General features: G+C 39.9%; 1 long non-coding RNA gene across 4 annotated transcripts; it reads right to left on the reverse strand.

The window, feature by feature from the left end:
* Positions 1-58: 58 nt before the first annotated feature.
* On the reverse strand, positions 59-24,892 carry LOC143671242 (uncharacterized). Of its 4 annotated transcripts, none has more exons than XR_013169516.1 (3): positions 24,761-24,892; positions 24,310-24,560; positions 59-351 (listed from the first exon to the last, which is right to left on the reverse strand). It is a non-coding gene; the product is annotated as an uncharacterized LOC143671242 (long non-coding RNA). The 4 variants fall into 4 exon arrangements; XR_013169513.1 differs by having other exon boundaries at positions 24,273-24,560; XR_013169514.1 differs by lacking the exon at positions 59-351 and adding an exon at positions 21,208-24,052.
* Between the last annotated feature and the right edge of the window lie 21 nt (positions 24,893-24,913).

Below are 24,913 nucleotides of genomic sequence, written 5' to 3' on the forward strand. Positions count from 1 at the left end.
TTTAATAAAGAACTTTCCCTTTTTTGCCACCTTTCTTCCCTTTAAAAACATCAGTGAGTTATATTTTTCTTTATTTTAATGTGTTATACTCCAACACCATTGTTCTTCTTGATGGTCAAATTCTCCCAGATTTGTCCACTGGGAACTATTTCATCCTGGCTCCAGTTGCTTTAGTCTTTGAGCACTTCCTTGCTTTAGGCACAAATTGTTCCAGGCTTATTTTGTACATTGCCTGTCCCAGACCTGATAGCAGAAATTTCTTTAAGGAGTCCTGGGTCCTTTTAGTGAGGAACGGTGTTTAGGAAATGAAATCTGGGTAACATTGCTTGTACGTTCTTTCAGTGAACGCAGCTAAAAAAAATAAAGAAATACAGAGTTTATTCTAATACCTCCAATTCAAATTCAACACTACAAAGTTCTCCCTCACTTTCCCCCATTCCATACTTGTGTCGTGCTTCTCCACAGTAAAAGCCCTAATTCCCAGCATCAATACATTTTCTCTTTTCAGAATCAAAAGACCAATACCACTGCCAACAATAGCTGTAAGGGAAGTTCATAAGTTCTTTGCAGTTTTTTTTTTATCCTTAGACTAAATCCCACTAAAGATATACAGAGTACTGTGTTCAAAAATTACTTGAATTGTTTTTTTTTTACCTCTGCAGAGTTAGCAATTATATATATATATATATATATATATTTCTGTCTGTATTCAACTTTAGGGTTTGCTTTCATCATCCTTTTTAATATAATCTTTTTTGAATATGGAAACCTTTACATGGTTCAAAATCAAAAGTATAAAAATCTATTCCCAGAGAAGTCTTGCTCCCATGCAAATGCCCTCTGCCCTATTCCCATCCACTTCTAAAAGGTAACCTTTTTCATTAGCTTCTAGTTTATCCTTCCTGTACTTCTTTTTGCAAAAATAAGTATGTTCTTATTTCCTCTTCTTTCTTACACAAATATATATATATTCTTTTCACCTTGCTCTTTTTACTTACTAAATATGGCCTGGAAATCACAATGTATCAGTTCATAGAGCTCTTTCTCATTCTTTTTTGGCTTCTTAACACTTGATTGCATAGATGTCCCATGGAATGTTGTTACATTTCCAGTTGTTACATTTCGAGTTGTTACACTTCCAGGCCAGATCACAAATATCTGTCCAAAGGTGGATAGCAGCTGAAATGCTGCACTTTATTAATGAAAAGTTAATATTATTGCTATACTAATATTTAAAACAACAAAGCAGCAGAATGGAATGTTTTTTAATGTACCTTAAAATAATTATTCACTATACTGCCTCTTGGATGCTTGAATGTGAGGAAAGGCAGATTAAATCAGAAGTAATGGAGGCTTGTAAAATTGGAAGGAAACTGCAGACACTATCAACATTAAAGACTATTCTTTTTTTATTTTTCATGACATTTTTAATTTTGATTTTTAATTAACTTTTTAAAATTAATTTTTAAATAAAAAAATAACAAATGCAAACATTCTTAACATATGATCATTCCATTCTACATATATAAACAGTAATTCACAATATCATCACATAGTTGCATATTCATCATCATGATCATTTCTTGGAACATTTCCATCTATTCAGAAAAAGAAATAAAAAGAAAACAGAAAAAAAATTATAAATACCATACCCCTTACCCCTCCCTTGCATTGATCACTAGCATTTCAATCTAAAGTTATATTAACATCTGTCCCCCCATTATTTATTTTTATTCCATATGTTTTACTCGTCTATTGATAAGGTAAATAAAAGGAGCATCAGACACAAGGTTTTCACAATCACACGGTCACATTATGAAAGCTATATCATTATACAATCATCTTCAAGAAACATGGCTACTGGAACTCAGCTCTGCACTTTCAGGCAGTTCCCTCCAGCCTCTCCATTACATCTTGAATAACAAGGTGATATCTAATTAATGCGTAAGAATAACCTCCAGGATAACATCTCGACTCTGTTTGGGTACTCTCAGCCATTGACACTTTATTTTGTCTCATTTTGCTCTTTCCTCTTTTGGTCGAGAGGGTTTTCTCAATCCCTTCATGCTGAGTCTCAGCTCATTCTAGGGGTTTTCTCAATCCTTTGATGCTGAGTCTCAGCTCATTCTAGGATTTCTGTCCCACGTTGCCAGGACACTCTGGACAAACCAATAAAATCTCATGTCTTACTCATGGTTCCATATACTTATGGTGTTCAATCAAGCTGTCTACATAAGTTATATTAGGAAATGCACTAGTCAAAACATAAATTTTGTACCAAATAAATATTTTTTGCTTTAGTCTCACACATAAGTTGAAATTTTAAAATATTAATAACCATCTATTTTCAGCAGCCTGAAGTAATGACATTCCTTTGTTCTTCCTCATGCAAAAACATTTTTAAAATTTGTACATTTAGTCACTATCATTATACAATCTAGGCATTCCTAGATTATAGCATCTCAATCTTTAACATCTATCTTTCTGATTTCATTTGTGCCCCCAGCCCTCCTCCCTCTATCATTCTCACATTCAGCTTCATTCAGTGTTTTAACATAATTGTATTACAGTTAGGTAGTATTGTGCTGTCCATTTCTGAGTTTTTCATTCAGCTCTGTTGTGCAACTTGTATCCCTTCAGCTCCAATTACCCAATATCTTACCCTATTTCTATCTCCTGATGGTCTAGGTTACCAATGACATATTCCAAGTTTATTCACTAATGTCAGTTCATATCAGTGAGACCATACAGTATTTGTTTTTTGTTTCAGGATAATCTCACTCAGCATAATATTCTTAAGGTCCACCATGTTGTTACATACTTCATAACTTTATTCTGTCTTACAGCTGCATAATATTTCATCGTATGTATATACCACAGTTTGTTTAGACACCCGTCTGTTGATGGACATTTTGGCTGTTTCCATCTCTTCACAATTGTCAATAATGCTGCTATAAACATTGGTGTGCAAATGTCCATTTGTGTCCTTGCCCTCATGTCTTCTGACTAGATACCTAGCAATGGTATTGCTGGGTCATATGGCAATTCTATATTTAGCTTTTTGAGGAACCGCCAAACTGCCTTCCACAGCGGTTGTGCCATTTGACATTCCCACGAACAGTGGATAAGTGTGCCTGTTTCTCCACATCCTCTCCAGCACTTGTCATTTTCTGTTTTATTGATAATGGCCATTCTGGTGGGTGTGAGATGATATCTCGTGGATTTGATTTGCATTTCTCTAATAGCCTTAGGGAAGTTGAGCATCTCTTCATCTGCCTTTTGGCCATTTGTATTTCCTCTTCTGAGAAGTGTCTGTTCAAGTCTTTTCCCCATTCTGTAATTGGGTTCGCTGTCTTTTTGTTGTTGAGTTGAACAATCTCTTTATATATTCTGGATACTAGACATTTATCAGATATATCATTCCAAATATTGTCTTCCATTGGGTAGGCTGTCTTTTTACTTTCTTGACAAAGTTCATTGATGCGTAAAAGTGTTTAATTTTGAGGAGTTCCCATTTATTTATTTATTTCTTCAATGCTCTTGCTTTTGGTGTAAGGTCTAGGAAACTGCCTTCTAGTAGAAGATTTATAAGATATTTCCCTACATTTTCTTCTAACCGTTTTATGGTCTTAGATCTAATGTTTAGGTCTTTGATACATTTTGAGGTAATTTTTGTATAGGGTGTGAGATATGGATCCTCTTTCATTCTTTTGCATATGGATATCCAGTTCTCTAGGCACCATTTATTGAAGAGACTGTTCTGTCCCAGGTGAGTTGGCTTGACTGCCTTATCAAAGGTCAATTGTCCATAGATGAGAGGGTCTATACATGAACACTCTATTCTATTCCATTGGTCAGTATATCTATCTTTATGCCAGTACCATGCTGTTTTGACCACTGTGGCTTCACAATATGCCTTAAAGTCAGGTAGCGTGAGACCTCCAACTTCACTTTTTTTCTCAGGATACTTTTAGCTATTCGGGGCACCCTGCCCTTTCAGATAAATTTGGTTATTGGTTTTTCTATTTCTGAAAAGTAAGTTGTTGGGATTTTGATTGGTATTGTGTTGAATCTGTAAATCAATTTAGGTAGAATTGACATCTTAACTGTAGTTAGTCTTCCAATCCATGAACATGGTATGCCCTTCCATCTATTTAGGTCTTCTGTGATTTCTTTTAACATTTTCTTGTAGCTTTCTTTGTATAGGTCCTTTGTCTCCTTAATTAAATTTATTACTAAATATTTTATTCTTTTGATTACAATTGTGAATGGAATTCTTTTCTTGATTTCCCCCTCAGATTGTTCATTACTAGTGTATAGAAACACTACAGATTTTTGAGTGTTGATCTTGTAACCTGCCACTTTGCTGTATTCATTTATTAGCTCTAGTAGTTTTGCTGTGGATTTTTCAGGGTTTTCAACATATAGTATCATATCATCTGCAAACACTGATAGTTTTACTTCTTCCTTTCCAATTTTGATACCTTGTATTTCTTTTCCTTGTCTAATTGCTCTGGCTAGATCTTCCAACACAATGTTGAATAACAGTGGTGATAGTGGACATCCTTGTCTTGTTCCTGATCTTAGGGGGAAAGTTTTCAGTTTTTCCCCATTGAGGATGATGTTAGCTGTGAGTTTTTCATATATTCCTTTTATCATTTTGAGGATGTTCCTTTCTATTCTTATCCTTTGAAGTGTTTTCAACAGGAAAGAATGTTGAATTTTGTCATATGCCTTTTCTGCGTCAATTGAGACAATTGTGGTTTTTCTGCTTTGATTGGTTGATATGGTGTATTATATGAATCGATTTTCTTATGTTGAACCATCCTTGCATACCTGGGATGAATCCTACTTGGACATGATGTATAATTCTTTTAATGTGTTGCTGGATTCGATTTGCTAGAATTTTGTTGAGGATTTTTCCATCTATATTCATTAGAGAGATTGGTCTGTAGTTTTCTATCTTTGTAATATCTTTGTCTGGCTTTGGTATGAGGGTGATGTTGGCTTCCTAGAATGAGTCAGGTAGCCTTCCCTCCTCTTCAATTTTTTTGAAGACGTTGAGCAGGATTGGTACTAATTCTTTCTGGAATGTTTGGTAGAATTCACATGTGAAGCCATCTGATCCTGGACTTTTCTTTTTAGGGAGCTTCTAAATGACTGATTGAATTTCGTTAATTCTCATTGGTTTGTCGAGGTCGTCTATTTCTTCTCGAATCAAAGTTGGTTGTTCATGCCTTTCTAGAAAGTTGTCCATTTCATCTACATTGTCGTATTTATTAGCATAAAGTTGTTCATAGTATCCTGTCATTATTTCCTTTATTTCTGTGGGGTCAGTGGTTATGTCTCCTTTTCCATTTCTGATCTTATTTATTTGCATCCTCTCTCTTCATCTTTTTGTCAGTCTTGCTATATCTTTTTGATTTTCTCATAGAGCCAGCTTCTGGTTTTGTTGATTTTCTCAATTGTTTTCGTGTTCTCAATTTCATTTATTTCTGCTCTAATCTTCATTATTTCTTTCTTTTTGCTTGCTTTGGGGTTAGTTTGCTGTTCTTTCTCTAGTTCTTCCAAGTGGACAGTTAATTCCTGTATTTTTGCACCTTTTATTTCTTTTTTGATATAGCATTTAGGGCAATAAATTTCCCTCTTAGCACTGCCTTTGCTGCATCCCATAAGTTTTGATATGTTGTGTTTTCATTTTCATTTGCCTCAAGATATTTACTGATTTCTCTTGTAATTTCTTCCTTGACGCACTGGTTGTTTAAGAGTGTGTTGCTGAGCCTCCACATATTTGTGAATTTTCTGGCACTCTGCCTATTATTGAGTTCCAACTTCATTCCTTTATGATCTGTGAAAGTGTTTTCTATGATTCCAATATTTTTTAATTTATTGAGACTTGCTTTGTGACCTAGCATATGGTCTATCTTTGAGAATGATCCATGAGCACTTGAGAAAAAGGTGTATCCTGCTGTTGTGGGATGTAATGTCCTATAAATGTCTGTTAAGTCTAGCTCATTTATAGTAATATTCAGATTCTCTATTTCTTTATTGATCCTCTGTCTGGATGTTCTGTCTATTGATGAGAGTGGTGAATTGAAGTCTCCAACTATTATGGTATATGTGTCTATTTCCCTTTTCAGTGTTTGCAGTGTATTCCTCACGTATTTTGGGGCATTCTGGTTCAGTGCATAAATATTTATGATTGTTATGTCTTCTTGTTTAATTGTTCCTTTTATTAGTATATAGTGTCCTTCTTTGTCTCTTTTAACTGTTTTACATTTGAAGTCTAATTTTTTGGATATTAGTATAGCCACTCCTGCTCTTTTCTGGTTGTTATTTGCATGAAATATCTTTTCCCAACCTTTCACTTTCAACCTATGTTTATCTTTGGGTCTGTGTTAGTTAGATTCAGTTGTCAACTTGGCCAGGTGAGCATACCTAGTCTTGTTGCTGAGGACATAAGCCAATGGTGTGTGAACCTCATCTGTTGCCAATTACATCTGCAGTCAGCTAGGAGGCGTGTCTGCTGCAATGAGTGACGTCTGACTTAATTGGCTGGTGCTTAAATGGGAGATTGCAACGTAGCACTGCTACCAGCTTGGCATTCCTCATCTCAGCACTTGCAGCTCAGCCCGGGCCCTTGGAGATGGAGAAAGAAATTACCCCGGGGAAAGTTGTTGGAACCCAGGGGCCTGGAGAGAAGACCAGCAGAGACCATCCTGTGCCTTCCACATAAGAAAGAACCTCAGTGGAAAGTTAGCTGCCTTTCCTCTGAAGAACCAACAAAATAAATCCCCTTTTATTAAAAACCAATCCATCTCTGGTGTGTTGCATTCTGGCAGCTAGCAAACCAGAACAGGGTCTAAGATGTGTTTCCTGTAGACAGCATATAGAAGGATCCTGTTTTTTAATCCATTCTGCCAGTCTATGTCTTTTGATTGGGGAATTCAGTCCATTAACTTTTAGTGTTATTACTGTTTGGATAATATTTTCCTCTACCATTTTGCCTTTTGTATTATATATATCATATCTGACTTTTCTTCTTTCTACACTCTTCTCCATACCTCTCTCTTCTGTCTTTTTGTATCTGACTCTAGTGCTCCCTTTAGTATTTCTTGCAGAGCTGGTCTCTTGGTCACAAATTCTCTCAGTGACTTTTTGTCTGAGAATGTTTTAATTTCTCCCTCATTTTTGAAGGACAATTTTGCTGGATATAGGAGTCTTGGTTGGCAGTTTTTCTCTTTTAGTAATTTAAATGTATCATCCCACTGTCTTCTAGCTTCCATGGTTTCTGCTGAGAAATCTACACATAGTCTTATTGGGTTTCCCTTGTATGTGATGGATTGTTTTTCTCTTGCTGCTTTCAAGATCCTCTCTTTCTCTTTGACCTCTGACATTCTAACTAGTAAGTGTCTTGGAGAATGCCTATTTGGGTCTAATCTCTTTGGGGTGCGCTGCACTTCTTGGATCTGTAATTTTAGGTCTTTCATAAGAGTTGGGAAATTTTCAGTGATAATTTCTTCCATTAGTTTTTCTCCTCCTTTTCCCTTCTCTTCTCCTTCTGGGACACCCACAACACGTATATTTGTGCGCTTCTTATTGTCCTTGAGTTCCCTGATACCCTGTTCAAATTTTTCCATTCTTTTCCCTATAGTTTCTGTTTCTTTTTGGAATTCAGATGTTCCATCCCCCAAGTCACTAATTCTATCTTGTGTCTCTTTAAATCTATCATTGTAGGTATCCATTGTTTTTTCCATCTTTTCTACTTTATCCTTCACTTCCATAAGTTCTGTGATTTGTTTTTTCAGTTTTTCTATTTCTTCTTTTTGTTCAGCCCATGTCTTCTTCATGTCCTCCCTCAATTTATCGATTTCGTTTTTGAAGAGGTTTTCCATTTCTGTTCGTATATTCAGCATTAGTTGTCTCAGCTCCTGTATCTCATTTGAACTATTGGTTTGTTCCTTTGACTGGGCCATATTTTCAATTTTCTGAGCGTGATCCGTTATCTTCTGCTGGCGTCTGGGCATTTAGTCAGATTTCCCTGGGTGTTGGACCAATAGGTTGAAAGATTTTTCTGTGAAATCTCTGGGTTCTGTTTTTCTTATCCTGCCCAGTAGGTGGCGCTCATGGCACACGTTTGTCTGCGGGTCCCACCAGTAAAAGGTGCTGTGGGTCCTTTAACTTTGGAAAACTCTCGCCATGGGGGAGGTTCGCCAGCGAAGCGGCTTGGAAGAGTGCCAGCTGGCCCGGGGGTCCGAACGCAGGGAGGGTCGCCGGCCGCTGCAGCCTGGGAGAGCCCCCATCCGAATTTCCTAGTCGGCCTGGGGCGCCAAGCGTGGCGGGAGGGCTCCAGCCGCCGCGGCCCGGGAGAGTGCACCGTTCCCAGCCGGACTGGGGAGTCACGTGTTTGGATGGGACCCCCCCCCAGTCACTACTCTCCGCGGCCTGGGGATTTCCGATCCAATTCTCTCAGTTGGTCCGGGGGGCCATGCTTGGTGGGGGCGCCAGCTGCCATGGCTTGAGGGGACCGCCTGCCCAATTCTGCCAGCTGGCCCGGGAAGGAGGAAGGGAGGGACTCCGGCCGCTTGCCGCCCCGCCCAGGGAAGCCCGCGCCCCTCGGCGATCTCACCGGAGCAGGTTCTCTCAGCCAGTCAGCCATTCCAGGATGGGGTACGCTGTCTTTTTGATCTCTGTTGTGGCTCCAGGAGCTGTTCTGTATCGTTTCTACTCCCCTAGTAGCTGTTCTGGAGGAGGAATTTGGCAATATGACTCAAGTCCTCTTCTATCGGCTGAACACACGTGCCTCTAATGAGACTTTTCCTTGGTTCCTTAATATTGATTTGGAATCTTCTTCTTCGAGCCCCATGTTGGGCACCAGATGTTGCTTCCTGTTTGAACGGAGCTCGAAGGACATTCGTGCATAATCCTGGGGGGAGATCAGAAACTTCTCTTTCATCCGGGCCTCGGCCTTATTCTCCCACCAGAATCTGTTGGTTGCTTTCTTGTGCTCGGGGCTGGCCAGATGCTCCAGCAGCCCCCCCATGCAGCACAGTCAGGTTTCCGTGGCTCAGGTGTTTGTGCACCTCACAGCCACAGCACAGGCACCAGCAGCACTGCCCATGCTCCAGCACGTAACGCTCCACTTGCACGGCGTGGACGGCCCTGCGGGCTGCCTCCACCTGAAGTAGGAGCTGCTCTAAAGCTGCCTTAAGCTGCCTCTGGTGCTTGTAACTGTAGACGTGTCCACGACCACAAAAGAAGGTCTGGCGGCACAGAGAGCAGCGCTGCGCGGGAGCCCTGATGCAGTATCTTTAACTTTGGCAGACTCTCCCTGCCAGAGGCATGGTGGATACAGAGGAGAGGTTGTAGGCTGGTTTTAATGGCTTCAAATTACCAAGCCCTGGTGTCTGAATTCCTTGATGGAGGGATTCCACCCGAGTTGGGCCTCACCCCTCCCCTGGGGAGGGCACAACCTCCAGACAAGGTCTCAAACAAGCTTGTTTCTGCCTATGCCTGGGGCAGTTGCAGCCTGAGAAGTCCTGCCGCTATATCCAAAGGCAGTCAAGCCTTTGTAGAAACACAGCCACAAATCCTCTGTTTCTTTTTTTTTTTTTTCTTTTTCCATCAGCCCTGCCCCCTTGGTACCTGGGCAAAAATCAGTGACCTCCTCTTTGACCAGGTTCACCTGAGCTGGGGGCCTATTTTTAGTAGCCAGAATTTGTGAATTAATTCCACACTTGCAGCCTAGTTGCACTCAGCCCCTGCTGCTGTTAAAGTCTCTTTCCTATCCCCTCTGCAAAGCAGCTGTGGGGGAGGGGTGCCAGCTGCCATGGCTTGGGGAACTCATGGTTCTAGGGGGACTCGCAGCCGGTTCAGCTGGTCCAGACCAGGGTACGGTGTGTGTCCGGTCACTGACGTGGCCCCAGGAGTCGTTCTGAACTGTTTCTGGTTATTTAGAGGCTATTCTGGAGGACAAACTAAATCCCACACCTTGCCTAGCTGCCATCTTGGCCGTCTCTCAAAGACTCTATTCTTGATCCAAAACATGGTTTTGTATAAATTTACTTTACAACCCACAATTCAACTCCTAGGTATACACTCCAGAACTGTAAACATATGTCCCCACAAAAACTTGTATATGAATTTTTATTGTAGCATTATTCTTTATTAATTTTTCATTGATTTATACTATATATATACTCATACCACGTAATTATCCAAAGTGTACAATCAATTGTTCACAATATCATTGTAGCTTTATTCTTAATAGCCCAAACTGGAAACAACCCAGATGTCTATCTACAGATGAATGGGTAAACAAAATGTGGTCTATCCATAAAATGAAATATTATCAGGCAATAAAAAGAAATGAAGTACAGTTATTCCTTCCACATTGTGACTTTCTCTTCATGATTTTGATATATCATGGGTCGGCATAAGAAATTAAATGGGAATTTGTTGGGAGTTTCTGCGGGAGAAGCCACAAACAACATGCAAAGGCCAGCAAAGATGTACGACAGGCTAATGGTGAGTACCAGTAGAGAATTTCAAAGGTTACTTTTTTAATGTCCCTCATTATACATGCAATATGTTCAGTATTATTTTCCTCGTTTGTTTCATTTTTTAATTTTCCATATTTATTTCATATTTTACTTTTCCATACAGTATTTTTACTTAACATTGACCTACAAAGTACCTATGCCCAAATATTTAATCAAAATTTTACGATAAGATACTATAAACACCCCCTTCGAAAAGGAAAACTTCAGACTTCTTCTCTGGTACGAAGGGAGGGACAATAAATTTTACTAAGATTTTCCATATTGCAGGAGTGCTGCACCCCAATCCCTGCAATGTAGAAGGGATAACTGTATTGATATATGCCACAACATAGATGAAACTTGAAAACATTAAAAGAAGGCAATCACAAAAGGCCACATATTGCATGATTCTATACAATATGATATATCCAGAAAAGACAAATCTATAAAAGAAAGAAAGTAGATTAGTGGTTGCCTAGGCTATATGGCTATGGGAACAGAGATTATGTGCCTGAGGGATCTCTTTCGGGTAATGGAAAATTATAAAACTGGATTTGGGTGATAGTTGCACAACTCAGTAAATTTACTAAAAGCTATTCAATACTACACTTGAAATGGGTGAATTTTCTGGTGTGCAAGTTACACCTCAATAAAACTTTTTAAAAAACTTAGCTTTCACAATGAGACCCTGTGAATGTGAAAAACTTATGTCTGATGCTCCTTTTAGCTACTATATCAACAGAAGAGTAGAACATATGGAATAAAAATAAATAATAGGGGGAACAAATGTTAAAATAAATTCAGTTTGAAATGCTAGTGGTAAATGAAAGTGAGGGGTAAGGGGTATGGTATGTACAGTTTTTTTTCTCTATTATCATTTATTTCTTTTTCTAAATCGATGCAAATGCAATAAGAAACAATGAATATGCAACTCTGTGATGATATGAAGAATTACTGATTTTATATGTAGAATGGAATGATATCTAAATGTTTTGTTTGTTAATTTTTCTAATTAATAAAAAAGTTTAAAAAAAAAAAAAAACATGGTTTTGCTTTTCCTTACTAGTGCTGTGTACTTAAGAGTGTACCAGCCCCCCACTTCCAGGTCAAGATGGCGGCTTAACAACGTGCACATTTTAGTTCATCCTCCAGAACAACTACTAAATAACCAGAAACAGTACAGAACAGCTCCTGGGGCCACGTCAGTGACCAGACACACAGCGTACCCCAGTCTGGACCAGCTGGACTGGCTGCGAGCAACCCCCAGAACCGTGAGTTCCCAAAGCTGAGGCAGCCAGCGCCCCTCCCCCACAGGCCATTTCCCAGAGGGGAAAGGAAAGAACTTTACCAGCAGCAGGGACTGGGCACAATCAAACGCCAATTGTGGAACTAATTAACAAATTCTGACTACTAAAAATAGGCCCCCAACTTAGGTGAAACTGATCAAAGCAGAGGTTGCTCATTTTTGCCCCGGTGCCAAGGGGGCAGGACTGACAGAAAAACGGGGGAAAAAAAGACAGAAACAGAGGTTTTTGTGGCTGTGTTTCTACAAAGGCTTGACTGCCTCTGGATACAGTGGCAGGAATTTTCAGGCTGCAACTGCCCCAGGCATAGGCAGAAGTGAGCTCTTTTGGGGGCTTATCTGGAGCCTGTGCCTTCCCCAGGGGAGGGGTGAAGCCCCACCCAGGTGCAATCTCTCCATCAAGGAATTCAGACACCAGGGCTTGGTAACTTGAAGCCATTAAAACCAGACTATAACCTCTCTTCTGTCTCCACCACGCCCCCAGCAGGGAGAGACTGCCAAAGTTAAAGGTACCTCATCATCTTATGCTGGTGGGACCTGAAGTCAGACAAGCGTCACATACTGGGCAGGATAAGAGAAACAGAGTCCAGAGACTTCACAGGAAAGTCTTTCAACCTGCTGGGTCTCACCCTCAGGGAAAACCAATGCAGGTGACCCCTTCCTCCTGATAGGAGGCCAGTTTAGTCCGAAAAAACCCGGCTGGAGTCTATAATACCTATGTAGACCCCGCCTAAGGGTGGGGAGGGAAAAGGCACCATACAAGCAGGGCAAGAAACAAGAAAACAAGAACTGAAAAATTATCCTCTGTTAAACAAAACCTAAGCTAGAGGTCCGGAAAAAGCTAAACTGAAGGTCAAAGAACAGACAACAAATTCATCTAGCAAGAAAACCCTAGGTAAGAGAAGTGAAAGCAATCTCCAGAATAAACTAATTAAGGTAATTAAATGTCTAGACGCCAGCAAAAAATAACAAATCACACCAGGAAAATTGAAGATATGGCCCAGTCAAAGGAACAAACCAATAGTTCAAATGAGATACAAGAGCTGAAACAACTAATTGAGAATGTACGAACAGACATGGAAAACCTCACCAAAAACCAAATCAATGAATTGAGGGAGGATATGAAGAAGGCAAGGAATGAACAAAAAGAAGAAATGGAAAGTCTGAAAAAATAAATCACGGAACTTATAGGGATGAAAGGTACAGTAGAAGAGACGAAAAAAACAATGGAAACCTACAATGGCAGATTTCATGAGACAGAAGTTAGGATTAGTGAACTGGAGGACGGAACATCTGAAATCCGACAAGATACAGAAACTATAGGGAAAAAAATGGAAAAATATGAGCAGGGACTCAGGGAACTGAATGATAATATGAAGTGCACAAATATATGTGTTGTGGGTGTCCCGGAAGGAGAAGAGAAGGGAAAAGGAGGAGAAAAACTAATGGAAGAAATTATCACTGAAAATTTCCCAACTCTTATGAAAGACCTAAAATTATAGATCCAAGAAGTACAGCACACCGCAAACAGAGTAGATCCAAATAGATGTTCTCCAAGACACTTACTAGTCAGAATGTCAGAGGTCAAAGAGAAAGAGAGGATCTTGAAAGCAGCAAGAGAAAAGCAATCCATCACATACAAGGGAAGCCCAATAAGATTATGAGTAGATTTCTCAGCAGAAACCATGGAGGTGAGAAGACAGTGGGATGATATATTTAAATTACTAAAAGAGAAAAACTGCCAACCAAGAATTCTATACCCAGCAAAATTGTCCTTCAAAAATGAGGGAGGGGCGGGGGCCAAGATGGCGGCTTAGTAAGGTACGTGCGTCTTAGTTCCTCCTCCAGAGCAACTACTAGGTGAACAGAAACAGTGCAGAACAGCTCCCGGGGACACGGCAGGGAATGGACACACAGCGTACCCCAGTCTGGACTGGCTAAACTGACTGCGAGACTCTGCTGCGGTGAGATCCCCGAGCGGCGCGCGATTCCCCGAGCAGCGGCAGCTGGCAGCCGGAGCACCTCCCTCCCTCCTTCCCGGGCCGGCTGAGAGTCTCGGAGAGGCAAGTTTCCCAAGCCGCGGCAGCCGGTGCCCCTCTTATGCGGGCGGCTTCCTGGACTGGCTACGAGTCTCGGACCAGAGGGCTACCCAAGCTGCGGCGGCCGGCTACCGGTGCCCCTCCCCCGTGGGTGGCTTCCTGGTCCGGTGGCGAATTCCCCAGGCCGCGGTGGCCAGCGACCGACGCCCCTCCCCCGCGGGCGGCTTCCTGGTCCGGTGGCGAATTCCCCAGGCCGCAGTGGCCGGTGACCGACGCCCCTCCCCCGCAGGCGGCTTCCTGGTCCGGTGGCGAATTCCCCGGGCCGCTGCGGCCGGCAACCGACACCCCTCCAGGGAGAGGAGGGAATTTCCGACAGTGGCAGGGACTGGGTCCAACCAAACACCAATAGGGGAATTAATAAAGGAGGCACGGGGTCCCCTCAAGCCACGGCGGCTGACGCCCCCACCACACGCGGCCCCCCGGACCAACAGAGAATTGGATTGGAAATCCCCAGGCCACGGAGAACGGTGACCGGGGGGATCCCTTCCAAACATGTGAGACAAACGTGTGCCACAAGCGCCACCTACTGGGCAGGATAAGAAAAACAGAACCCAGAGATTACACAGAAAAATCTTACAACCTTGTTGGGTCCGACACCCAGGGAAATCTGACTAAATGCCCAGACGGCAGCAGAAGATAACGGTCCATGCTCAGAAGATTGAGAATATGGCCCAGTCAAAGAAACAAACCAATAGTTCAAATGAGATACAGGAGCTGAGACAACTAATGCTGAATATACAAACAGAAATGGAAAACCTCTTCAAAAATGAAATTGATAAATTGAGGGAGGACATGAAGAAGACATGGGCTGAACAAAAAGAAGAAATAGAAAAACTGAAAAAACAAATCACAGAACTTATGGAAGTGAAGGATAAAGTAGAAAAGATGGAAAAAACAATGGATACCTACAATGATAGATTTAAAGAAACAGAAGATAGAATTAGTGATTTGGAGGATGGAACATCTGAATTCCAAAAAGAAACAGAAACTATAGGGAAAAGAATGGAAAAATTTGAACAGGGTATCAGGGAACTCAAGGACAATAAGAAGCACACAATATACGTGTTGTGGGTGTCCCAGAAGGAGAAGAGAAGGGAAAAAGAGGAGAAAAACTGATGGAAGAAATTATCACTGAAAATTTCCCAACTCTTATGAAAGACCTAAAATTACAGATCCAAGAAGTGCAGCACACCCCAAAGAGATTAGACCCAAATAGGCATTCTCCAAGACACTTACTAGTTAGAATGTCAGAGGTCAAAGAGAAAGAGAGGATCTTGAAAGCAGCAAGAGAAAAACAATCCATCACATACAAGGGAAACCCAATAAGACTATGTGTAGATTTCTCAGCAGAAACCATGGAAGCTAGAAGACAGTGGGATGATATATTTAAATTACTAAAAGAGAAAAACTGCCAACCAAGACTCCTATATCCAGCAAAATTGTCCTTCAAAAATGAGGGAGAAATTAAAACATTCTCAGACAAAAAGTCACTGAGAGAATTTGTGACCAAGAGACCAGCTCTGCAAGAAATACTAAAGGGAGCACTAGAGTCAGATACAAAAAGACAGAAGAGAGAGGTATGGAGAAGAGTGTAGAAAGAAGGAAAATCAGATATGATATATATAATACAAAAGGCAAAATGGTAGAGGAAAATATTATCCAAACAGTAATAACACTAAATGTTAATGGACTGAATTCCCCAATCAAAAGACATAGATTGGCAGAATGGATTAAAAATGAGGGAGAAATTAAGAACATTTTCAGACAAAAAGTCACTGAGAAAATTTGTGACCAAGCGACCAGCTCTGCAAGAAATACTAAAGGGAGCACTAGAGACAGATACGAAAAGACAGAAGAAAGAGGTGTGGAGAAGAGTGTAGAAAGAAGGAAAATTAGATATGATATATAAAATACAAAAGGCAAAATGGTAGAGTAAAGTACTACCCAAACAGTAATAACACTAAACATTAATGGATTGAGCTCCCCAATCAAAACACATAGACTGGCAGAATGGATTAAAAAACAGGATCCTTCTATATGCTGTCCACAGGAAACACATCTTAGACCCAAAGATAAACATAGGTTGAAGTTGAAAGGTTGGGAAAAGATATTTCATGCAAAAAACAACCAGAAAAGAGCAGGAGTAGCTATACTACTATCCAACAAATTAGACTTCAAATGTAAAACAGTTAAAAGAGACAAAGAAGGATACTATGTACTAATAAAAGGAACAATTCAACATGAAGACATAACAATCATAAATATTTATGCACCGAACCAGAATGCCCCAAAACACATGAGACAAACACTGCAAACACTGAAAAGGGAAATAGACACATCTACCATAATAGTTGGAGATTTCAATTCCCCACTCTCATCAATGGACAGAACATCTAAACAGACGATCACTAAAGAAACAGAGAATTTGAATATTACAATAAATGAGCTAGACTTAACAGACATTTATAGGACATTACACCCCACAACAGCAGGATATACCTTTTTCTCAAGTGCTCATGGATCATTCTCAAAGATAGACCATATGCTGGGTCACAAAGCAAGTCTCAACAAATTTAAAAAGATTGAAATCATACAAAACACTTTCTCAGATCATAAGGGAATGAAGTTGGAAATCAATAATAGGCAGAGCACCAGAAAATTCACAAATATGTGGAGGCTCAACAACACACTCTTAAACAACCAGTGGGTCAAGGAAGAAATTACAAGAGAAATCAGTAAATATCTCGAGGCAAATGAAAATGAAAACACAACATATCAAAACTTATGGGACGCAGCAAAGGCAGTGCTAAGAGGGAAATTTATTGCCCTAAATGCCTATATCAAAAAAGAAGAAAGAGCAAAAATACAGGAATTAACTGTCCACTTGGAAGAACTGGAGAAAGAACAGCAAACTAACCCCAAAGCAAGCAAAAGGAAAGAAATAACAAAGATTAGGGCAGAAATAAATGAAATTGAGAACATGAAAACAATTGAGAAAGTCAATAAAACCAGAAGTTGGTTCTATGAGAAAATCAATAAGATTGATGGGCCCTTAGCAAGATTGACAGAAAGAAGAAGAGAGAGGATGCAAATAAATAAAATCAGAAATGGAAGAGGAGACATAACCACTGACCCCACAGAAATAAAGGAGGTAATAACAGGATACTATGAACAACTTTATGCCAATAAATACAACAATGTAGATGAAATGGACAACTTTCTAGAAAAGCATGAATAACCAACTTTGACTCAAGATGAAGTAGATGACCTCAACAAACCAATCACAAGTAAAGAAATTGAATCAGTCATTAAAAAGCTTCCCAAAAAGAAAAGTCCAGGACCAGACAGCTTCTCATGTGAATTCTACCAAACATTCCAGAAAGAATTAGTACCAACCCTGCTCAAACTCTTCAAAAAAATTCGAAGTGGGGGGAAAGCTACCTAATTCATTCTATGAAGCCAACATCACCCTCATACCAGAACCAGGCAAAGATATTACCAAAAAAGAAAACTACAGACCAATCTCTCTAATGAATATAGATGCAAAAATCCTCAACAAAATTCTAGCAAATCGAATCCAGCAACACATTAAAAGAATTATACATCATGTCCAAGTAGGATTCATCCCAGGTATGCAAGGATGGTTCAACATAAGAAAATCAATTAATGTAATACATCATATCAACAAATCAAAGCAGAAAAATCACATGATCATCTCAATTGATGCAGAGAAGGCATATGACAAAATTCAACATCCTTTCCTGTTGAAAACACTTCAAAGGATAGGAATACAAGGGAATTTCCTTAAAATGATAAAGGGAATATATGAAAAACCCACAGCTAATATCATCCTCAATGGTGAAAAGCTGAAAACTTTCCCCCTAAGATCAGGAACAAGACAAGGATGTCCACTATCACCACTGTTATTCAACATTGTGTTGGAAGTTCTAGCCAGAGCACTTAGACAAGAAAAAGAAATACAAGGCATCAAAATTGGAAAGGAAGAAGTAAAACTATCACTGTTTGCACATGATATGATACTGTATGTCAAAAATCCTGAAGAATCCACAGCAAAACTACTAGAGCTAATAAATGAATACAGCAAAGTGGCAGGTTACAAGATCAACACTCAAAAATCTGTAGTGTTTCTATACACTAGTAATGAACAATCTGAGGGGGAAATCAAGAAAAGAATTCCATTCACAATTGCAACTAAAAGAATAAAATACTTAGGAATAAATTAAACTAAAGAGACAAAAGACATATACAAAGAAAACTACAAGAAACTGTTAAAAGAAATCACAGAAGACCTAAATAGATGGAAGGGCATACCGTGTTCATGGATTGGAAGACTAAATATAGTTAAGATGTCAATTCTACCTAAATTGATTTACAGATTCAATGCAATACCAATCAAAATCCCAACAACTTACTTTTCAGAAATAGAACAACCAATAACCAAATTTATCTGGAAGGACAGGGTGCCTGAATTGCTAAAGGTCTCTTGAGGAAAAAAAACGAAGCTGGAGGTCTCATGCTGCCTGACTTTAAGGTATATTATGAAGCCACAGTGGTCAAAACAGCATGGTACTGGCATAAAGATAGATATATTGACCAATGGAATCGAATAGAGTATTCAGATATAGACCCTCTCATCTATGGACATTTGATCTTTGATAAGGCAGTCAAGCCAACTCACCTGGGACAGAACAGTCTCTTCAATAAATGGTGCCTAGAGAACTGGATATCCATATGCAAAAGAATGAAAGAGGACTCGTATCTCACACCCTATACAAAAGTTAACTCGAAAGGGGCAAAGATATAAACATCAGGTCTAAGACCAGAAAACAGTTAGAAGAAAATGTAGGGAAATATCTTATAAATCTTATAATTGGAGGTGGTTTTATAGACCTTACACCCAAAGCAAGAGCACTGAAGAAAGAAAGAAAGAAATGGGAACTCCTCAAAATGAAACACTTTTGTGCATCAAAGAACTTCATCAAGAAAGTAAAAAGACAGCCCACACAATGGGAGACAATATTTGGAAACGACATATCAGATAAAGGTCTAGTATCCAGAATTTATAAAGAGATTTTTAAACTCAACAACAAAAGACAGCCAATCCAATTACAAAATGGGAAAAAGACTTGAACAGACAACTCTCAGAAGAGGAAATACAAATGGCCAAAAGGCACACGAAGAGATGTTCAACGTCCCTGGCCATTAGAGAAATGTAAATCAAAACCACAATGAGATATCATCTCACACCCACCAGAATGGCCATTATCAACAAAACAGAAAATGACAAGTGCTGGAGAGGATGTGGAGAAAGAGGCACACTTATTGTTGGTGGGAATGTCAAATGGTGCAACCTCTGTGGAAGGCTGTTTGGCAGTTCCTCAAAAAGCTGAATATAGAATTGCCATGTGACCCAGCAATACCATTGCTAGTTATCTACTCAGAGGACATAAGGGCAAAGACACAAACGGACATTTGCACACCAATGTTTATAGCAGCATTATTTACAATTGCAAGGAGATGTAAACAGCCAAAATGTCCATCAAGAGACGAGTGGCTAAACAAACTGTGGTATATATATATACGATGGAATATTATGCAGCTTTAAGACAGAATAAATTTATGAAGTATGTAACAACATGGATGAACCTTGAGAACATTTTGCTGAGTGAGACTAGCCAAAAACTAAAGGACAAATACTGTATGGTCTCACTGATATGAACTGACATTAGTGAATAAACTTGGAATATTTTGTTCATAACAGAGACCATCAGGAGATAGAAATAGGGTAAGATATTGGGTAATTGGAGTGAAGGGATACAGACTGTGCAACAGGACTGGATACAAAGCCTCAGAAATGGACAGCACAATACTACCTAACTGTAATACAATTATGTTAAAACACTGAATGAAGCTGCATGTGAGAATGATAGAGGGAGGAGGGCTGAGGACATAAATGAAATCAGAAAGAAAGATAGATGTTAAAGATTGAGATGGTATAATCTAGGAATGCCTAGAGTGTATAATAATAGTGAAATGTACAAGGTACAATTTTAAAAATGTCTTTGCATGAGGAAGAACAAAGGAATGTCATTATTGCAGGGTACTGAAAATAGATGGTAATTAATATTTTAAAATGTCACCTTCTGTGTGAGACTAAAGCAAAAAATGTTTATTTGTTACAAAATTTATATTTTGACTAGTGCATTTCCTAATATAACTTATGTAGATAGTTTGACTGAACGCCATAAGTACTTGGAATCTCAGGTAGGACATGAGATTTTGCTGGTTTGTCCAGAGTGATGCCCTGATGAATCCCAGAGTGATTCGATCAGTGAGTGGAAAAGTATCTGCAAAGCCCCCTTCGGGAAGTGGTGAGAACGGGGAGAAGTTCAACTTCCCCAAGTTGAATTCTTGATATTCTCACAAGCAGTGTGGACAACCAAAGCTATAGGCAGAGCCCCCAGTCTTGGGGTTTGTTCATATGAAACAACCCCGCAAAGGATAGGTCAAGTCTACTTAAAATTTAGGCCTAAGAGTCACCCCCAAGAGAGCCTCTTTTGTTGCTCAGATGTGGCCCCTCTCTCCAGTAAACACAACGAGCAGTCTCACCACCCTACCCCTCTCTACGTGGGACATGATTCCCAGGGGTGTGGACCTTCCTGGCAACGTGGGACAGAGATCTTGGAATGAACGGAGACTCAGCATCAAGGGATTGAGAAAAACCCTAGAATGAGCTGAGACTTAGCATCAAGGGATTGAGAAAACCTTCTTGACCAAAAGGGGGAAGAGGGAAATGAGACAAAGTTTCAATGGCTGAGAGATTCCAAACAGAGTCGGGAGGTTATCCTGAAGGTTAGTCTTATGCACCAAGTAGATATCATCTTGTCATTGAAGATGTAATGGAGAGGCTGGAGGGAACTGCCTGAAAATGTAGAGCTGTATTCCAGTAGCCATGTTTCTTGAGGATGATTAAATAATGATACAGCTGTCACAATGTGACTGTGTGATTGTGAAAAAAAATAAAATAAAATAACCATTCTACTTCTTCCTAAGTTTTCTGAATGTGGGCAAGTTTTTAACTTGAGAGTTAAATGAAAAGAATGTATGTATAGTACTTATTAGTTCCTGCATCTTAGGAAGTACTCACTAAGTGTTAGGAGCTATTATGACTTCATAAAATTATTCTTCTACTATTCTACTACTGGGGAAGGCAGAAATTCTGTAATGTGGTTATAATGCTAGACAAACCAGGGAATCTCATCCCTCCGTACCTTATCTGGGTAAAGACACAGGTCATCACCTTATTCTCATCTATTTCTTCATTAATCAAACATTTAAAACTAAATGAAAAAAGGGGGGGGCAGGCCACGGTGGCTCAGCAGGCAGAGTTCTCGCCTGCCGTGCTGGAGACGAGGGTTCGATTCCAGTACCTGTCCACACCAAAAAAAAATGTAAATTATATCGTACAGATGATATCAAAAGAAGCATGTTTACTATGAATTCTCATGTTTTATACCCCATATCAATACATATCAGCTACATATCAAACCCTTCCTACCTTATCTGGGTAAAGACACATGTCATCACCCTATTCTCATGTATTTATTAATCAAATGTTTGAAAGTAAATGATATGGTACAGATGATATCCAAGAAGATGTTTACTATGAACTCACATGTTTTATACCCCATATCAATATACTATCAATGCCCTCCCAATTTAGGCTCTAAGCACTCATTTTCTTTAGAGTCTGAACTACTTCCCTAATTTCAGACCTGACCCTCATAGCATTAACTTCAAGCGTCAGAATACGAAGGAAAGGGAATAGCCATTATGTGTTTGGTTACAGAAAAAAAAAATTGAGAATCAATTTACTTCTCACCTTAGGGGAAATAGAGACATCCCCCATCCTGCAGTCTTATTGGATACGGTCTACATTAGGCCCATATCATAGGCCAAAAAAAAAAAAAAGGATTATTTAGAGCCAGGGTAAAGAAAAGTTGGGCTTCAGAGTATGTTCCACACAGGCCCACTAGGGGTAGCTCTCTCCCCACACAGACCCAATTCTGATCCTTGAATCATTCCAACTAAAGGCTTTTTTTTTTTTTTTTTTTTTTTTTTTTGGCATCAGGCACCACATCTACAAAAAGTCCAGAGTTTAATTCAGCTTTGGTAGGCAAACCACCCTGGGGTATTCACTTATCATCAGCGCTGTCTTTTTCCATCTAGGAACAGGCATAATGATCAAATATACAAGGTAGATGGAAACAGTAAAGTCCCCACATTCCTTGAGAACAGCCTTCCTTGATTTTCCCAGTTTGGATTAATTTCTTTCTTCTCTGAATTCTTACAGCAGTTACTTCCTATATGACTCTTCCTCCCTGATTCCTTTGGATACTATCCAGTGACTAACATCTGCTCAAAGTGACTCTGCTTTCAGGATAATAGTACAACTCTGGAGGTTACAAAACTAGAGCAAAACATCCAGGCAAAAGGACTGCTTTGCATGCCAAACTCAGCTCCTCATCTCTAGGAAAAAGCACCCATTCTTAATTCTACTAGTTTATACTACCAATACCCCTGGTATATATGGTCTACAGAAAATGGGAATTCAAATTATTCTGATAGCTGAGGGCCCAGATGATGTCATATGGCTAGAACATCCTAGATCTGAAGCAAAACTCAAAGCAGCATCAAATTCATAGTAAACTCTTTACGAAAGGGAAGTTCTAGGAAAAGTCTTTGATATTTTTATTGGGATTGCTCTGTACAATTCACTCATTTGCTCAGCCCAGAAATTCATTATACTATTTTCTCTACTTGTGTGTATGCTTGAAATCCTCCGTAATTAAAAAGTTTACCAAAAAAAAAGTTTACAAACAATGTTAGAAATGAAAATAACACTTTTTAAAATGGTTGGAACTCTAAGAGAAGGCTAGGAGTTGGAAGAAAAAGGCAAATATTCTAAGCTATATGAGAAAAACTTGTTTACTTCAGTTCCAGGATCTAGGGAGATGTTGTTCTGTTAAGGATCACCCTACAGCTTTCCCCTCATCATCACCACTATGCACACTCCAGGTATTACACTGTGCGATGCACTGCTGGGAGCAATTCAAAAAAGGATTAAAAATAAAAATATTAAAAAAAAGAGTCCCTGAATGCTAGAAGGTATAGTGTGGCAAAGGCAGGCAGGACCTATATATTTTTAAAATTTTTTTATTGTAAAATATAACACATATATAAAGCAAAGAAATAAAAGAGTAACAATTTTCAAAGCATTCTTCAACAAGTAGTTACAAAACAGATCCCAGAGTTTGTCATGAGCTACTATTCCATTATCTCAGGTTTTTCCTTCTAGCTGCTCCAAAACACTGGAGGCTAGAAGAAGTATTAATATAGTGTTTCAGCAGTCATACTCATCTGCTAAATCCCATCTTCTCTGCTATACCTCCTTCTCCTATTTTGTTCTTTATTTAATCAAGGTGACATAAAAGTTGGAAAGTAAATAAAAGAGTTAACATGATTTTAACAAGTTATACTTTTTTTAAAGTGAGGCATTGTCTAAAACAATAAGGAAGGAGACGGTCAACATATATATCAGTAAGTATATTGGTGGCAAGACCTATATTAAAAGGCAAACAAGAAATAATACCTGGTAATTAGTGGCTCAGGGAAAAAGTAAAATGGTTGCTATGGGGATCCAAAGGGAAACTAAAGATTAAAAGCCTATTATAGGTATTCATATACTCTATCTTATTTAAGCCTCACACTGTGAAGGGGGCATTTAGGTATACCTATAGGACTAGAAATTGTGAGAGACCTGGAGCTGCAGAGACCAGCATTCTAGAAGGCTCCTTCCTGCTCCTTCCGAGTTAGTCATTCACTCTTAAACTTGTGATTATAGTTTCTTCTAAGTCTTCCAATCTCATCTGATAAAGCATCCTTCTCCACACATACAGTCTGCACAGCGGTCAATTTTCTCCTATAGGGACGTATGATATAAAAGGACCTAATAGGGCGGTGCGACGGTGGCTCAGTGGCAGAATTCTCGACTGCCATGCCGGACACCCAGGTTCGATTTCTGGTGCCTGCCCATGCGAAAAAAACAAAAACAAAAACAAAAAACGACCCAATAACAGTCAAGACAAGGGCACAGATCAAAGCAGTACCGTTCCTAACACAGTCTCCTTCAAGTTTCACCCTTCCCACAAGAGTGAGCCTACATACACTTGAAATCACTCTCGTAAATTTTTGAAACGAAAACAATTCAAGTCCGTAAATAAGCCCCCACTTGTACTGACTACTTACTGCAACGTAGTTCTACTAAATTGGGGGAGCTTTTCACCTTGAAGACTGACTTCTTTGGTTCAAGACGGGTGGGTCAAATAAGACTCGCAGCACTCGGGGGCGAGGGAAGCCACGTGAACACTCCCCAATCCGGAGCCAGAGGAGACTATCCTGCTCATGGAAACTTAACCGAAGTGGAGACAATCCAACTGACCCACTCAACAGCCACCTCAAGTCGGTTAGGTACTTCCCTCGCATCTTTCTTGGACAAGGGTACTTGATTCTGTAATTTCAAATGGACTCGACAGCCTGGAAAAGAGCGGTGCCCCACGTCTGGTTCAGAAACAGGAAGAACTGGTTCAATCTCCCCGGACAGACACACACTTCCCCCCACCCTCAAATTCCTTCCATCCAAAGAGTGGCTCCTAATAGTAAAGTTCAGAGAAAGGAGAGACTCGATCAGAGGAGTGGAGGTGGAGGTTGGCCGGGGATTTTTCAGTAAAAATTACCTGGCAAGTCAGGACAGTCCTCCGTCGCAGTTCACTTGCAGCGCTGACGCCTCCAGAGCGCATCTTGCTGGGCTCAGAGGGCTCGGCTACACATCCGGGCAGCAACCGAGTCCCGCCCCCTGCTCCGCGGTCGGATCCAGCAGCTACTCAGCA

The sequence above is a fragment of the Tamandua tetradactyla genome, chromosome X (genome assembly GCF_023851605.1).
Source record: "Tamandua tetradactyla isolate mTamTet1 chromosome X, mTamTet1.pri, whole genome shotgun sequence".
Classification (NCBI taxonomy): domain Eukaryota; kingdom Metazoa; phylum Chordata; class Mammalia; order Pilosa; family Myrmecophagidae; genus Tamandua; species Tamandua tetradactyla.